Source organism: Paroedura picta, chromosome 12 (assembly GCF_049243985.1).
Source record: "Paroedura picta isolate Pp20150507F chromosome 12, Ppicta_v3.0, whole genome shotgun sequence".
Classification (NCBI taxonomy): Eukaryota; Metazoa; Chordata; class Lepidosauria; order Squamata; family Gekkonidae; genus Paroedura; species Paroedura picta.
The window spans coordinates 16180371-16197769 of NC_135380.1; the positions used below are offsets into that span (position 1 = coordinate 16180371).

General features: G+C 44.4%; 1 long non-coding RNA gene across 1 annotated transcript; it reads left to right on the forward strand.

Annotated features, from left to right (window-relative positions):
- Positions 1 to 5182: 5182 nt before the first annotated feature.
- LOC143821603 (uncharacterized) lies at positions 5183 to 16695 on the forward strand. Its single transcript, XR_013225849.1, has 4 exons — positions 5183 to 5320; positions 13845 to 14151; positions 15471 to 15766; positions 16407 to 16695. It is a non-coding gene; the product is annotated as an uncharacterized LOC143821603 (long non-coding RNA).
- The last annotated feature ends 704 nt before the right edge of the window (positions 16696 to 17399 follow it).

The window sequence follows — 17399 nt, forward strand, 5'->3', positions numbered from 1 at the left end:
GGGGGAAGCTTATGTGTTGCCCATCAGTACATTTCAGTTTATTTCATGGGCCAAACAGAAGCTCCCCAAGACCATTTCCAGTTGAGAAAACAGTACGGAGAGGAAAGACAAGGGACCCCTCCCCAGGTCTCCTCGTCTGAATCAGGCTCCTGCACACCTGAGAACTGAGTTCCAAACATGGACCAACAGACCATCCCTAGTTGACTGTCTCCCTGTCCACCATGTAGACCAAATGCTGCCAGAGGCTCATGGGAATTGTAGTCCATGGACATCTGGAGGACTGCAGTTTGCCCACCTCTGATGTAGACCTTGTGAATCAGCCCTGAGCACAAGCCGATGTTTGAAGCGACCTCATACCGAGTCAGACCATTGGTCTATCAAGGTCAGCGTTGTCTACTCTGGCTGTCAGAAGATTTCCAGGGTCTTAGGACAGAGGTCTTTCCCATCACCTCTAGCCGGATCTGTTTAACAGGAGAAGCCAGGAACTGAACCTGGGGATTCCTGCCTGCAGAGCAGATACTCTACCCCTGACCCCCTGACCCCCTGACCATGTATTCAGTTTGCTGGCTAATAAGATGGGGAGAAACCAGGTATGAGCTACAAGAGAGAAGCACATTGGGATGCATGTCTGTGTCAACACGCAGTGTCCCCCTTCGCGAATACAGCTGCAAAGGAAACCGTCTTGCTTTTGCTTCCTTTCCTTTCCTCTTCAGTGAGACAACCCGCAAGTCGCACTGTCACTTTCCAGCCGCCAAAGACACTTCCCTTCTCATCTCTCCCAGCGGCGTGCGCCTTGTCTGCCTCCATGAACATCTGCCACAAGGAGTCTTCACCTGTCACCCTTCCCCAAATGACTTTCGGAAAAGTGAAGATGGGATATATAAATAATTTAGGGCTCATCTGTGTCGGCAAAACAAGTGACTTTCCAAGCGACTTAACACCAGCGTCATACACTCCCAGACAGAAATGCAGGTCTTGCGCAGAGATGGCCGACTTTGCAGCATTGGGCAGCCTTTCGGCATCCTGAAGAGGAGGCGTTTGGGTCCGGACAGTTTTTCTTCTCATCTTTGCAGCACCCTAATGGGATGTCTTTTGCCTGTGCCACAATTACGAGCACGAGAGATCTCCAGCTGAGACGCTGTCGCAAGCCTCTTGTGAATCAAAGAAGCCAGGGAACATACTGAGCAACTTTTTATTTAAAAAGCATGCGCTCCAGCACTGTTATGGCTCTTCCTTTGTGTTAGGTTAATCCAGGGGTAGTCAAACTGCGGCCCTCCAGATGTCCGTGGACTACAATTCCCAGGAGCCCCTGCCAGCATTCGCTGGCAGGGGCTCCTGGGAACTGTAGTCCACAGACATCTGGAGGGCCGCAGTTTGACTACCCCTGGGTTAATCATTGCACCTAGTAATAGCACCAAGGCTTGGAAAGGGAGGAAAGCACTCTAATAAGCCATAGAGCAAAGCCTTAGAATTTTTTTTACTATTTTTCCAATAAGCTTTGGGATCCAAAGAACGACTTTCTGGGGAAGTTTCAGGAAGAGATTATATGACAGTGTCAGCAATTTCAGAGAGGCACAGGGCCCTTTCTGCCTCACCCCCATTTTGTCCCTTCCCATTTGCATGCATGATTTGTTGATCAAATCTTCCAGGCATCTCCGAGCGTGTAAGAAGTTAACATCAAAGACACCAAAGGAAGGCAACAGGGAAAGTAAAAGAAAGGTGTGACATTAACGTCTGGCGCTCAGCGCGCGTCGTCGGCATTTTAAGCCCGGCTCGTCAAGACTTCAGCTTTGCTGCCATGTTGAGCAAAGAAAGGAAATACGCCAAGCACAAAGCGCATAAAGAAGTCGCCTGCCACATGCAAGGCACTTCACAAGTCAGCGCAGCCTGCAAAGTGCCTCACCCCGTGGAAGAGACTCACGAACACTCGAGTGCTAGTTATAATGCTGCTCGTCTGTCACCGTTCTGCTCCGCAAAGTTTGGCATTCTTCCTAGGGCTCAGATCTGAGCAATGAACACAACTGAGCATCTTTCGGTGAGACGGTAGGTGACACAACTGTCTCTGAATATGGCTTCCTGTTTCAGTCTTGCTCAGTTACCAAATTGGACCTTGGATGCAGACCCAGCCGAAAGGGTTTTGTACAGTAAAATGCCAACATGGCATCTCCTCCAAATATTTCAGTTTTCCTTATATGATTATGAAGGTAAGGTAAGGTGCCCATTTCCCCTTATAACTCTGCAAGGAAAAGATCTAGAGATATCCTTTTATTTTAAAAAAAAATCTGAAAGCTGGATATTCAGAAGTTCTGGAAATTGATCATTAGGCCATTAAACCATTTGGTTGTGGCCAAGGACCACCATCACCATCTAATGGGGGCCCCAGCCAAACCCCTACTACCCTGCATTCTGTGTCTACCCAGCAACTGTAAACATCTTAATTGCCAGGTTTATAGGGGCATTGGAGTAAGGAGTATGAATTGGTTTTAATGTATTTTAAACTCTTAATTTTTGTACAGGTTTTTAATGTATTGATATGCAAGGGGCAGCATATAAATCAAAGTCCTTAAAATAAATAAATACACACTTTCAGAATGCCAATTACTAAGTTTTGGGAGTTTGTTTTTAACCATTCTAGCGGCAAAGCAAAAGGTAAATGGGGGGCAGCTTGCTGTCCTGGATTTAGCTATATCTAGCTAAATCTGACGAAACGTCCATAAATCAGTCTATTTAAAAAAAACATTTTATATTCATCCAAGAATTCTCTAGCATTGTTAATGTCTGGCACTCTGTTCAGATCCACAACCTTTGGGTGCAAGCTCTGTTTTCAAAAAAGATCCAAGGCAAACCTGTTCAGCAGGTGTTCCAGTCCTTTGGTATGAGCCAAAGAGACCAGGCGATTGGCTCACATCTGTTCATTGCATTAAAACACGGTGAGTTCGGCTGTCAAACATATTCTGTGCAAAATTTGCAGAACTCACACGAAAACATGACCAACCAGGTACCCAACGTCCCACATCAAGATATAATCCCTGTCACACACCCCATTAGAAGAGAAGAAGAAGAAGAAGAAGGGCCATTTCGCACGGCTTCAAAGTAGCACAATGGTTGCTATTTGGAAACGCTACTAATTTGCCATAACCCACGACGTCGTAGACAATCTGCAACAATCCTGAAACCAATCAGCAAAAAGCGCTTCGTTGTGGCGCTTTCAGGGGAATCCAGAAAAGTGGATTCACCCACCGGTTAGCGATACACTCCTGCAACCAATCTGCAACAGTAGCGCTAAAGACCTGTGTGTTACCATTGTTGCTGGTTCTTCAAAGTCCCTCCCCCTGGCTCTCTCCTCCAAACTTCCGGCGAAGCGATCGCCATTTTTTTTTCTCCGAGCGAGCGGGGATAAACGCACCGGCGAGCCTCTTTCTGTTTAGAGGCTTCCCTGGCTTCAGTCCTTCACCTTTAGTCACTAAGCACAAACCACTGAAAAGCCCGTTTGCTGAAATAAAGTCCCTTTATTTTTTACAAATAAATTCAGCCGAAAATCGGGCCCGTGAGAGGGGGGGGATTTTTTTTTTATCACTCAAGGCAGCGTGCCAACGATCATACAATCAAATGACAGCTCACATTAGGCAGCTGGATGGGTCTCTCCGTAGCAACGAATCTACCTAGATTCGTTGCTATGGGTCGTTTTTTTTTTTTTAAACCTTTCTTAAAGGGAAAGGGGCTGTTTGGGAGCATGCTAACGGCTGCCCATTGGCTGCTTGACGTCCAGGGGCGGGACGAGCTTGGCAATAGCGCTTCCTTTCTAGCGATTTCTGCCGAGACCGGAAGCCTGTGGGAAACGCTAAAAAACGCAACTGATTCCACTACAAAGGCAGGTATGCATAACGACGAATTCCACTATTTTAAATGGCGATTTTTCATTCCGCAAACAATTTGCAACAAAGATCCCTGTGCGAAAAGGCCCTAAAGAGTTGGTTCTTATATGCCGCTTTTCCCTACCCGAAGGAGGCTCAAAGCGGCTTACAGTCGCCTTCCCATTCCTCTCCCATTACACATAGCTGAAGGCTTTTTTCCTCTGCCACCTATAGTTTAAACAGGTCTTGACCTCCAATTAAATAAAAACAAACCTTTAAATGTTATAAAAGAATGTTCATTTTCACAATGGATCCATCTATAGAACAGTAGCAACTCCAAATGCCGTCAGCAACATTAACTATCTGAGGTTAGAAGAAGAGTACTCTGCAAGCATTTTTTGCACATGTGGGTGCATTTGAGCACGTGGGCTAGAGCCAAGATGTACTTGATTTAATGTCCCATGACCTAAGATTTCCCTTAAGAGTAAGACAGATATAAACGGGGTTGGAGTACAGATGCCAGCCTCCAGGCAGGACCCTTGAAGAAAATGGAAGCTATGGGGGCCAGATTCTATGGCCCAGTTCCCCACTGAAGCCCTTATCCTCCCCAGGCTCCATCTCCAAATATCCAGGAGTTTCCCAACTTGTATTTGGAAACTGTACCTCCAATCCGCCCTAGGTCACAGTTAGATCAGAGACAGAAAATCAGGCTCTCTGAAGACTTTTTTTGTGGACTAGGATACACTCCGTGAAACACGTGGATTTATTTCCTTCATTTATACCCCCACTTTCTCTTCAGTGAGGAGCCAAAGCAGTTTGCATTGTTCTCTTCTAGTCCATTTTATGCTCACAACAACCCTGTGAGGTAGGTTCGGCTAAGAATGGATGACTGGTCCCAGGTCACCCAGTCAGCTTATGCAGCAGAGCAGGGACTGGACCCTACTGCGTCTCCTGGATCCTAGTCCAACACTCTGGTCTCTCCTCTACACTGGGGGATCCTCATTTAGCAGACACACAGAGGCAGGCAGGCCGAAAGACCCTGAAATTCAAAAGATGCCTGTCTCTTTTGAGCTGAGTTGAAGGTTCAGCTGCAGAACTCGTGTGACTGTGAGAGGGGTTTTATCACTGACACTCGCAGGACATTTATAGAGGATATAAATGGTTTTTGCAGACCTAGCTGTGCTGTTTTTATCCGGCGCTTTATCTTGCTGCTTGACGGTTTACTGTGTTTTACGACTTGGCAACTTGTTGCTTTGGTAGCCCCCTGTAGTCAAAGGAGATAAGGCGGGATATAAATATTTGGAAGGAAAAGATCAGAGGCTGTAGCCCCAGGCCTCGCCATATCAGCACAATTCTCTCTGGGCCTCTCTTTGATGCTTGTGAAGAAGAGACGGAGAATCTCCTGTTGAAGAGCCGGGGAGCTCTCCTCCTTGATCCTAGTAACTCATTACAGAGCCATCCATGGGGTAAGCATTCCTTTAGTGATGTGCAGTAACCGTTTGCCCGGCCTGTCTTTTCAAGCTAGGGAAAGGAAGTAGCTCCTGCAACTGCTGGAAGAAGTGTTCTCTCTCCCTGACCCCTCCCCACAGCCCCAGCCCCTTTCAGAACGTCCTCCTTTTGATGGTTTGAATGTTGCACTTTCTTCTGAGAGTCAAGCTTGATTAAAATGCTCCTGGCAAATCCCATGATGGCTTTTACCACATTGTCCGGGTGCCTGTAACACCATGTGCTCTTCCTGTGTCCTAGCTGGGCCCAGTCTCTAGATCACTCGAGTCCCAACCCACCCCAAGCCAGGGTCTCCCGGCCCATCACTCACCACCCATTCGCTGCAGCTACTCAGGCTATAATTCTTCCCCCCTTTTCCTGATCTCCTGTCAGTCACATGCGGCTACTTTCCCCCTTTTGTTTGCTCTGTGGGGGATACCCATTAGCTCCGCAGCCTGCTTTCTTGAGGGCTCTGGGTTACATTTGCTGGGAGATTTATGACCTGAGCAGCTTTGATGTGGGCCTCTGATAACCATCAGGGGTATTTGGGTTTCATGACAAAGTCAGTCAGTAAGCTCTGAATGAAAAGGGTTTATGGGCAGCAACGTTTCCTGGAGCTATTGAGATGGTGAGCGGCATTCCAAGGAAAGGGTGGCAATTAAAGTACACAGCTTTTTTTTTTTTTTAAGAAAGAAAGAAAGAAACCCACTCAAAGGCTTTGTGACAGAGCACAGCCTTTCCTTGAAGGGTGAGGACAGAAGGGGCGATATTTCCATTTAAATCAGAAGCAGCCCTGGAACAAGAGCACTGAAAGGGAGAGCGGTTGAGAATTTGTCAGAGGATTAGTCCAGGGGAAAAGGGAGTCCGGAGGCTTTCCCCTTTCGTACTTGGCTATTATTCCCTATTAGGCTACTCATGTTTGGCTCGGAGAATCGGTAATGAAAACCAGAAGAGCCAAAGCAGTGTGAAACGGGGAGGAAGGGGTGAAAGGCCGAAAAAATATTGCCATTTCCCCACCACCACCACCACCTTCTGTGGCCGCCACTGGTGCTGCACAGCAAAAACGAGGGATACACCTTTGAATCGGATTGTTATTTATTTATTTATAATCTTCCTCTATGACTCAGATTATGCTGTTAAAGCAAGGCAGAGAAGCCATCATGAAAGATAGAACCCACAGAGGGTGAAACTGGATTACAAGGGAAGGACGCTAACCTGGAGATGGGACCTGGAGATCTCCCACTATTACAACTGATCTCCAGGCAATAGAGATCAGTTGCCCCAGGGAAAATGGCTGCTTTGGAAGGTGGTCTGGAGTTGCTAGACCTCAAGTGCAGGGGGGTAGTCCCCTGTCCCCAGGCCCTGAGCCCCAACGATTAATCAGTTGGTTGGAGGGAGAAGTTACCTAGAGAAACACAGGGAGTGACACATGGCGCAGGGAGTGACAACTTCACAACAATGTCTTCCAGGCCAGGGGTAGTCAACCTGTGGTCCTCCAGATATTCAGGAACTACAATTCCCATGAGCCCCTGCCAGCCTTTTGCTACCCATGAGCCCCTGCCAGCGTTTGCTACAGGTTGACTACCCCTGCTCCAAGCAACACTCTGGTATTGGGCAAAAAAGTAAGTATCAGTGCGAAGACCACAGCCATTGTTCGTGTGGGTGTGGGTGTATATGTGGCCCATCATAAAGAATTTGATGGGATTCATCCTACACTATCTGTAGCCCAGACATACTGAGCAAGCATGGCAATTAATACTTGGATAGGCGGGTAGCCCGTTTGCACAGCTGACTGGCATGTTGTGCTTAGCTGATCAAGAAAGTATGCGACTGAGTCTAGTCACCTGATTGACAACCCGAAGCCTAAAGACTGACAACTGACAAGCCTAAAGACTGACAACTTCGGCAGCAAAATCTAACATGGCATCTCCAAAATCTCTTCAAAATTTAGCAACAGGGACAAAATGGGGACCCGATTAATCTGGGATCTTGAGAAATTAGAAGATGTTGGAGCATTTTCACTGTGGATGAATGCAGGCTGTGCCATCTTACCTAGAGGCCATGCAACACAGTGTGAGACCATTTACGCACTGGGAACTTCACTGCCCCAGCTCCCATGCAGGAGCACAAATTGGGGGTGGCTGAGGTGCACCAGGGCAAATGCTCCCCCATGTGGGTGCAGGAAGAGATGGGGCAACCTGCCACGACTACAACTCCAGCCTGCAGCCCAGCATGAAACCTCCAGTGCATAAACAGTCTGAGTGAATAACCTGGGACAAAGAGCAAAAGATGTTCTGATATCAGGAGAACATTCCCTTGCTACACATTTACTGCTGCATTCCTGGTCATTTGTGTCCAGGCAGAGAATGTGGGCTGAAAGCACCTTGCCCCACTTAGATTCAAATGGGTAGCTGTGTTGGTCTGAAGTAGCACAATAAAATCAGAGTCCAGTGGCACCTTTAAGACCAACAAAGATTTATTCAAGGCGTGAGCCTTGAATAAATCTTTGTTCGTCTTAAAGGTGCTACTGGACTCTGATTTTATTGCCCCACCTAGAATGACTTTCTGCCTTCAGTCGTACCTAACCCGTCACGGTGATCTAAACATGGATGTACAGTGAACTCCATGCTCATCTATTAGACTAGGAAAGGCTGACCCAGATTATAATTCCTCTGTTGAAACCTGAAAATTGGTGTGATTTTGGAGAGTTTGTGCATGTCTTTCACACTGTTTGCTGCTCAGTCAAAGTTGACAGGTTTATTTCTTTTAAGAAATTTTCTTTCATGATATTTCTTTACTAGCTCAAAGCATCCTTCAGTTGATCCATTGTTTTAAAAGACAGTGGGATTGGGTGATGTGGAAGACCCCTGCCTGATATCTTGCAGAATCCCAGCTGCTCAAAGTGGACCATACTGACCTTGATAGATCAAGGTCTGATAAACAGTATACATGAAACTGCCTTATATGGACTGTCTGCAAGGCAGTTTCATGTGTATTTTTGATCGTAAAGCAACTGGATGCATAGAAATTGGTTTGAATGAGAAGGGCTAGCCAAAGCAACCTCAAAGGCTTCAGGTCAAAGCAGGAATGTGATTTTGGTTCTTTCACGCCCATATCTCTAACTAGTTGAGTATATTGAGTTAATGGTGTTAGAGCATCCCAATGTTTTATTGATGGAGTGCTATAGCGCTCCACGTGGAAAGTTTTTTAAAAACTCTCCAGAAGATCGCACAGCAAAAAAGGGCAGGGGGTAGCAGCATTGTAAGAAATGCTCTGGACATTTTAAACAGTACACCACAGCGATTCCGAAGTGCAATGAAGGGTTAGAAAAGGGAAGAAAGTTTCCTTCAAAAGCGACTCAACCATGCTTTGCTAATCCAACGCAAATGGGTTTGTATGAGCAGGTAAATAAATTCTGCTAGCAGCCGGTTACCAAAATGGGTCTGTCTGAAATGACAGAAAAAATCCATTAGCAACCAGTTACTAAAACAGAATGCAAAAGCAGTTTGAGAATGGACAGTGTTTCTTAAATCGCACAAACAAAGAAATGGAGTTGACTTTTGACAGCATATGATTTATCGTACAGAGAATTATTCAGTGGGGCATAAGATTACAACTATTTTTAAATAAAGATCATTTTATGTTTTTGTTGCTCTGTAATGAAGACAGTAATAATGTCGGATCTAGGGATGCCAGCTTCCAGGTAGGACCTGGCAATGCCCTGGAATCCCAGCTCCTCTCCAGACTTCAGAGATAATTCCCCTGGGGGGAAATGGATATTTTGTAGGGTTGACTCCATTGTATTTCACCCCACTGCGGTCCCTGTCCTCCCCAGGCCCCATCCCCAAGTCTCCGGGATTTCTCAGCCTGAATCTGGCAACCTTACCCCCCATCCCCTGGCAACCCTAGCTGAATCAATTTAGCCTTTTCCACTCAATTATGCAAGGCCGCCAGCACAAACGTGCATGCACGGCAGGTCCGCACATGCGCATTTGCACCATGCATTGCTGCAAATGCGCATGTGCAGCAGTTGAGCCTCAGGGGACGGTGACAAATGAATGAATGAATGAATGAATGAATGAATGAATGAATGAATGAATGAATGAATGAATGGATGGATGAATGGATGGATGGATGGATGGATGGATGAATGAATGAAAGCACCAACAACCCTGTGCCTTGGCCCTATTAAGAATAAAAAGGATTACAGATTGTGAGGAGGGGGATAGGAAGGTCCCATTCTGCGGGAAACGTGGGCCAAAAATAAATAAAAGTTGGAAGCAGGATCTTCCCTTAAAATCTGACACATTTGAAATTATATTTCTGTCTTTCACACATGCTTACAGTCTCAGAAAAAGTGCCATGCATGAAACTGATTTAAATTGGGGGGGGGGGGGGATGATCATATGTGCAATGCTAAATAAACCTCTGGACCCCTATCTTGAGACAGAGAGCTTGCTTGCTGATGAAAGTGATAGTTAAACAAGACGTTTTTGGGTTTTCATCTTACCAACCATCTTCTGTCATGTTCCTTTCATTCTTCTGCTTAATTCTATAAATCTGGTAGAAGAAAGACCCTGGACTCAATGAATAATTAGCTCTTGTTAGACACATCCTATTCATCCTATTACATTAATCACGTGCTTATGGAGATTGAATGTCCTCTCTGCTTCCTTTGGACCAACATATCTCCAGAACTGAGCTCCAAGAAAGTGAATCATATCTGATGACTTTCATCTTCCCAGCAGTTGGGAGATTTATATACAAAAAATCTTGCCTGAACTTTACTTAAATATCATGGGATGGAGAGTCCAGCATGAATATTAACAGGCTGTCTGAAGAAGGGTACAAAGAAATATGTACAGAAGTTCAAGCACATTCACAAAACACAGCCCAAAGATCTGATTAGAAGAACATATACCCCTGGAAGCAGACAAAAATTGCATTCACAACTGATTTTCAAACTAAGGGGTGGAATTTATGAGCTTATGTGCAAGGAACACGTGCAGAATGCATTAAACGTTGGATATCCCTTAAAGCAGGGGTAGTCAAACTGTGGCCCTCCAGATGTCCATGGACTACAATTCCCAGGAGCCCCCTGCCAGCAAACGCTGGCAGGAGGCTCCTGGGAATTGTAGTCCATGGACATCTGGAGGGCCGCAGTTTGACTACCCCTGCCTTAAAGTAATTGTGCTAACTCACCTTGGATGGCTGGTTTGTTCAGAAGCCTGTGCATCTTTCATGTTCTCTTGATGGGCTTGGGATGTGGAAGTGCATTTGGAAGACTGACAGTGCCTAGCACAGTCACACATGTAACTGGTTTAGAACAAGTGGAACTGCCTTATACTGAGTCAGGACTTTTATCAGGATTGTCTACTCTGATTGGTAGCAGCTGTTTTACAGCAACGACAACCTGCTCTCTTTAAAACAACAACAACAACAACAACAACAACACCTGATGATGCAGGAATTGAACCTTGGACCTCCTCCAAGTAAAACAGATGCTCTACCACTTAGCCACAGCCCCATCCCTACATATACAAGATTCAAAACTTCTGGAGGATGGAATCTGCCTGCAAATTCAGTTATGATGCCTGTTGGGGATGGACAGCAATCTGGTGGCATGGATTTTTTTAAAGGATTTCTGTCCTCTCCTATTGAATTAGATTTTTGCAAGGAGCTCCTGGCAGCAGGTATGTTCTGCTTCCTTGTCCTCCCAACAATTCTATGCAGTAGGTCAGGTAGAGAAAGAAAGAGAGCCCAAATCACCCAATGAACTTAACAGCAGAGAAAGAACCTGAACCTGATCATAGTCCCAAATGGGTAGCCGTGTTGGTCTGAAGTAGCACAATAAAATCATAGTCTTAAAGGTGCTACAGGACTCTGATTTTACTGATCATAGTCTGAGGAAAAGTGCATGCACTCGAAAGCTCACGCCTTGAATAAATCTTTGTTGGTCTTAAAGGTGCTATTAGACTCTGTTTTTGTTCTGATCATGCTCCAAAGCTCTAAGCATTAAGTCACACGACTCTAAGCATTAAGCCACACAACTAGATGAGCCCCAACCCAAAACAATTGCAGTCTTTCCTACATATTGAAAACTACAAGAGGTGTGGCTGTACTGATATCCAACTCTTAATGAATCGGTCTTACAGTAAGAGAAATATAGTAAGACAAGATGACCATTTTGGATAAGGAAGCCTTTTAGAATACCCAAAGGAGACAAAGGGTGACCCCAGAAGAAAGCACTCTGCTTCCTTGCTCCTAACCTTGACATTGAACTCTTTCACTGGAAGATCTTAAAAGACTAAACAACCAAACAATGTGATCCCAGGACATACACAGGCCTGCCTATATCTTACACCACAAAGAGATTAATGTCTTCTTGCAACATCCTTAGTCGTAAGTGTCTTTCTGGAAGTCTTCCTGTTTCCTTCAGCGAGTTGAATTCCAGCAAAAGACGAAGCCAGGGAGGATATGGAATTAATCTTTCTTTGCATTTCTGTGTTCGACAGAATCCCACTCGCTCCAAGCCCACACCTTCCTTCTGCCATGGATTGCAAAACCCTCCGGATAGAACAGGCAGGAGCTAGGAGCCCAGATGGGTCTGCTCCAGTCAACATGTGCAGTAAATTTCATTTTTACATGTACACAGCCCATATAATACAGCCTCCGGCATGATTGCTGGGCAAGCAGAATCCAATTAAAAAGTTTCATTTCCTTATGCTGAGTAGTGTAATTTCAGACACCTCATCTGTCCTGGGTAGAGTGCAGCGCTAAGCAATGTGGCTGCTGGCTTTGTTACCTTTTGCGTGCCCAAGTGAACACTGACGACTGGATTTCCAGCTGCAGTAGCTTCATTCTGCACACGGAAAGGTCAGGAGGGGTGACCTTGCTCCAACTGCTGGATCTAAGCACTTGGGGATTGTTACCTGGTTAAAGAGACCAGATGTCCTGATTCTTGCCATGCCTTCCCCACTGTTCTGTGGCTTGCCCAACTGTTAGGTTATACTGCATTTTCCAGCACTGTCCTTTATGGCAGCTTTTAGAGCATTTTTTGCAGCTATCCATGATCCGTACAGCTTTCCGTTGCATCCCATTGCTGTTGTTTCTGTTTCATCAGAAGGATGTAGCCTGCTCGTTAACCAGATGCATGGGGTCTTTAGGCCTGCAAAGTGCTTTAATATTTCAAAAGTTTAGTACAGAAACAATGTTAAATACATAATGTTGTTTGTTTGTTTGCCAATATCCTGCCTTTGTTCTCAATGAGGAGCCAAAGTACCTAATAATATGTGGGGAAAACGCAACAGAAACAAACAGGAAAGGGGATGAAGGCTTCTGAATATCAACCACTCCTTCTTTCTCTGCCAGCTGATCTTCTGTCCAGTTCAGTGCTTTGACCCTCAGGCTAAGAACCGAAGGACCAAGGCCCTGTGTCAAAGGCCTTGCACCTGTGTGCAGGATGGGAAACAAACTCAGTGAGATGTGACTTACCTGATGCTAATTAGAACCATTTTCCTTAGTCCCCTGCCAGAATGATATTTACATATAAACATATAAACACCCATAACAACTCTATATTCTATCTGCATAATCTTTATAATCAGTATAATAATTCTATAATCAAAGGATTATTTCTACATATAGAATATTCTTCAAAACAGCCCTATGTTCTATATAATGCTAACATAATTCCCATCCTTTGGGAAAGAACAGGATAGGAATCTAATAATGTAATCTAATCTACTATAATTCGATAATCTACAATCAAAGCACTCAGATACAATACTCTTCCTAAGTAAACAGAAGTTGAATATTATCTTGAAATCTTTTTGTTCCAGTAATCAATCCATTCTTCCACAAAGCTGCCAGCTGATTCAATTTTTACATATCTTTAAAAATATATCAGTTCAGAAGAGTTGACCAAACTTTTCTAAGCCTCTCTATCTAAGCCCCAGGAAAAAGTGATACGCTCTTTCACAGAGAACAACAAATGTACCACTAATTCCCAAGCAGATATTTATTGCCTGCAAAGTACTTTAAATGGCCTAATCTTGCAACAGCCCTCTGTTAAAAGGCCACATGCCACCCACATCTCTATAACATTTGATTAAGCCTAAAGGCATCACCCAGCTAAAACGGAGACATTTGTAATTACAATTAAATGCTGTTTTTTGAGAACATAAAGAAACTCCTCTTTTTTCAAAATCCCGCTGTCCCCAACATCAAACAGTTCCCCACCCATTCAGCCGGAAGATGGAGAGAGCATAACAAGGCCTTCCTCTCCTCCTCCTCCTTTCTAAGTGCATCTTGCTCTGGCGTCCTCCATTTCCTTTTGTCCCTGTCACTTCATAAATATATTCCGCTGTCTGTTTGGCTCAGTCATCCTCACTGAATTTAATGGGCTGCCTCACCTGGCAAGTTACAAGCCGATCATCCCAAAAAGCATCTGGCCTGCAAACCACATTCGCTCTCAACTTACAGCTTGCTTTTCCTTGCCTGTAGACACGTTCTTCGTTTTCAAAAAGGATCCGAAAAACAGAGAAGTGCATTAGGAGCCTCCGGAAGCAGGAGAACGGAAGCCGTGTCACAGCGCTTGCATTGAAAGGAAAGATCAACGGACTGAGAAGGAAAAGAAGGCTCTGGAGAGGAAAATCCCAAATTCATTTTCTTTGCCAGTTGTCAAAAAGTTAAAGAGTGTTTATTTTAACCAGTTCGCTGATAAGCTGACGACAGTGAAAGGCATGAGCACGTCACCTGCATTTCAACATAGTTGCCTTTTTGAATGCTGAAGGCAGTGGCTGACCAGGAGGTTTGTATGACTCAGGAACAAAATCATGTGATAGTTTATTTATTTACTGTGTCTGTAGCCTCATTGAAACTCAAATTGAGACTCTCTCATCGAGACTCAGATTGCACAATATAGGTTGATAACAGTCAATACTAAAAGACATGTAATAAGCACAGTGTAGGTTGATACAATTAATATGAGGAGCCATCAAATGAGCAATGTATCGGAACTAGGGTTACAAAACTACTTACCTACTTCTGCTACGCATCTTCCCACCAATACTCCCTATCCACAGAGGATGTTCAGTGGGGAGGTGGGGGGAAATAATGTCAATCGATGCCACTATGTCACTTCAGGCTTCAGAACAGGAAGTGACATTGAGACACTCTAGGAATTCCCAGATTTTCATGGTACTTGCCAAAGAGATCTAAAAATTCCTAGAGCATCTTGATGTTACTTCCTGTTCTGGGAAATTGCAAGTGATGTCCTGGCAGATTCTGCCTTCCTCATGGTGGTGGAAAGTGCCATCAAGTCTCAGTCATCTTATGACTTCTTAACTACAGAGATGGGAGTCTAGAATGGGCAGAAAATTAAAACCCTCTGGTAGCTCTTCTTGGCAGCTTTCCAAAGGACTGTTTTGTCTACCTTCACAGCAGCCATGGCTTTTTCACCATCCCCACAACGACCTTTAAATATTTATTTATTTATTTATTTATTTATTTATTTATTTATTTATTTATTTATTTATTTATTTATTTATTTATTTATTTATTTATTTATTAACAATCTAATTTATATGCTGCCCTTCCTCAAGGGCTCAGGGCAGCTCATAACAATTCATCAAACAGAATTAAAACATTTTAACATTAAAACATTTAAACAATCTCAGTATCTGATGCATTACTTACCACAGAATTAGAAATGCCTGGCCACAGTAGGGCAGAAACATGGGGAGTTGCAATAAATTGTGTACTGCTATGTGCCATCCAGGGAAGGCCCAGAAGTAATCTAGGGCAGACCTAGGAATCACCAGAAACTCTGTGGTAAAACCAGAGAGTTTGCAATAATTCCTAGAGCTGCCCAACATCGCTTATGGGTTCTGAGGTACAGATATCGGTGTTTGTTTTTTCTCAGCAGTGGTGGGCAAAGAGGTCTGCCAGCCTGGCAACTGTAAACAGGATACATATTTCATCCATCATGCTTTAAAAAAAAATCTCCAAAGCATTTATTATGGGATGCAGTTATATTAGAGGACATAAGGGTTATGGCTACATACCACTGGATAATATCTGAGGATTCTGGAGTAATATAGGTGTAGAATAAGCTATTTATCATTTCAGATCTTCAGCTACTGCTTTTTGGAACTTGAGCCTGCTCTGTCCTGAGCTGCCCTAGTCACCCCTGACCCCATTAGATGCCAGACCAGATCCTGATGAACCCTGAAACATCCTTCCATGTGTCTAAACTAGCAGCAAAACAATACTTGATTCTGCATCCAGAATAACTGAAGTCTACAATGTATATAAGTTATTTACATTACATTTGCGCTATGCAAGGACGACCACCGTGGCTTCTGAGAAATCATTTCAGGAAAGAGCCTTTGGGAGCTGGAATTTGGATTACCCCCATCTAGTTGGTGAGTCTCCATCTAGTCTCCATTCAGTGAGGTAGGTTAGAAGATGAATGTGAGATTGGCCCAAGGTCACTCAAGAGCCTCTTGTGGCGCAGAGTGGAAAGGCAGCCATCTGAAAGCTTTGCCCATGAGGCTGGGAGTTCAATCCCAGCAGCCGGCTCAAGGTCGACTCAGCCTTCCATCCTTCCGAGGTTGGTAAAATGAGTACCCAGCTTGCTGGGGGGTAAACGGTAATGACTGGGGAAGGCACTGGCAAACCACCCCGTATTGAGTCTGCCATGAAAACGCTAGAGGGCGTCACCCCAAGGGTCAGACATGACTCGGTGCTTGCACAGGGGATACCTTTACCTTTACCTTTAGTTGGTATTGCCCCTACTGGTGAGTCATGGGAATTACATGCTTCTTAGGCTCCACTATGTTCCTATGCTCTGGAGTGACTCTGCCCAACTATGCCAGACCTTGGCTCACAACTACTGGGAAATATAAAGTTTCCTGGTTAGGTTTCTACTGCAAATGCCTCCTGCTATGAGTTTGCTTATGGTACATAACTGATGCAGCATAGCAGCGATATCTTTGCAGTTGTTCTGATCCTCTTTATTCTTCTCCAGGCTTTTTTTAAAAAAACCTTTTTCTTCTTTTGCAGAGTTAAAAAGTGATGTGACATCTTTCCTCTCCCCACAGTAATGGAAAACAACCTTTCTGTTCCCCAGTATAAGAAAGTGAATCTGGAAGCTCTGCTGTACATCAAGAGCCTTGGAATAAAAGATCCACAGAGGCTCTTTTTCATGGAAGTGTTTTTCCTTTGTGCATCTAATGTGCAATCACCCCTTCTTCCCACCCATCACAATAACAGTCCCTTGCAATTATATACAGTGCCATTCAATCTGGGGAGAGAACAACGTTTCATATCTATGCAAACCGAAAGAAGGAGAAACTACACTCATGGCCTGATTCTCTTTTGTGCACAGTATTTGAAATCATAAAGTCAACATCTACATGCTGTATGGCTCTTTCAGGCTGCCAGAATATATGGATGCTGAGACCTGGGGCTGTCATTAAATAGCATTTATTCCCCATGGGTATTTTGTGAAGAAAATGGCTGAGCCAATAAATGAACAGGAATGACAGTTAACATGTTAATGACCAGGTTCCCAGCCACTGTCTGGAGAAGAATACTGGGGTTATTATTATATTATTATCATCCAGATTAACCATCCAAAAGGGGGGGGGGAGTTGAAAGTACAACACAACAATGTAGAACCAATAAAATGACATTGGATAGAAAGACAGGTTCAAGTTCCTGGTGTACTAATTTTCCATTGTCAGAAAGAGCTTTAGGAAACGAAACCGCTACAAATGTAATTCCCGACTTTTACTCTGAAGTGATAGCCCGTTCTCCCCTCTCAGGAGTCTACCATTTCATTCTGTTCTACCTGGAGAACAGGTTTAAGAGTTGGTTCTAGTGTCTGTTGGATATTTGGATGTTGGCTTGACCCAAACGTGAGTGGAGGGCCCTGTTGCTTCCTGAATTCAGATGATGGTACCTTATTCTGAGTCAGAACACTGGTATATTAAAGTCAGTGTTCTCTTCTCTGACTGGCAGTGGCTGTCCTGAGTCTCAGAGGCCCATTATGCA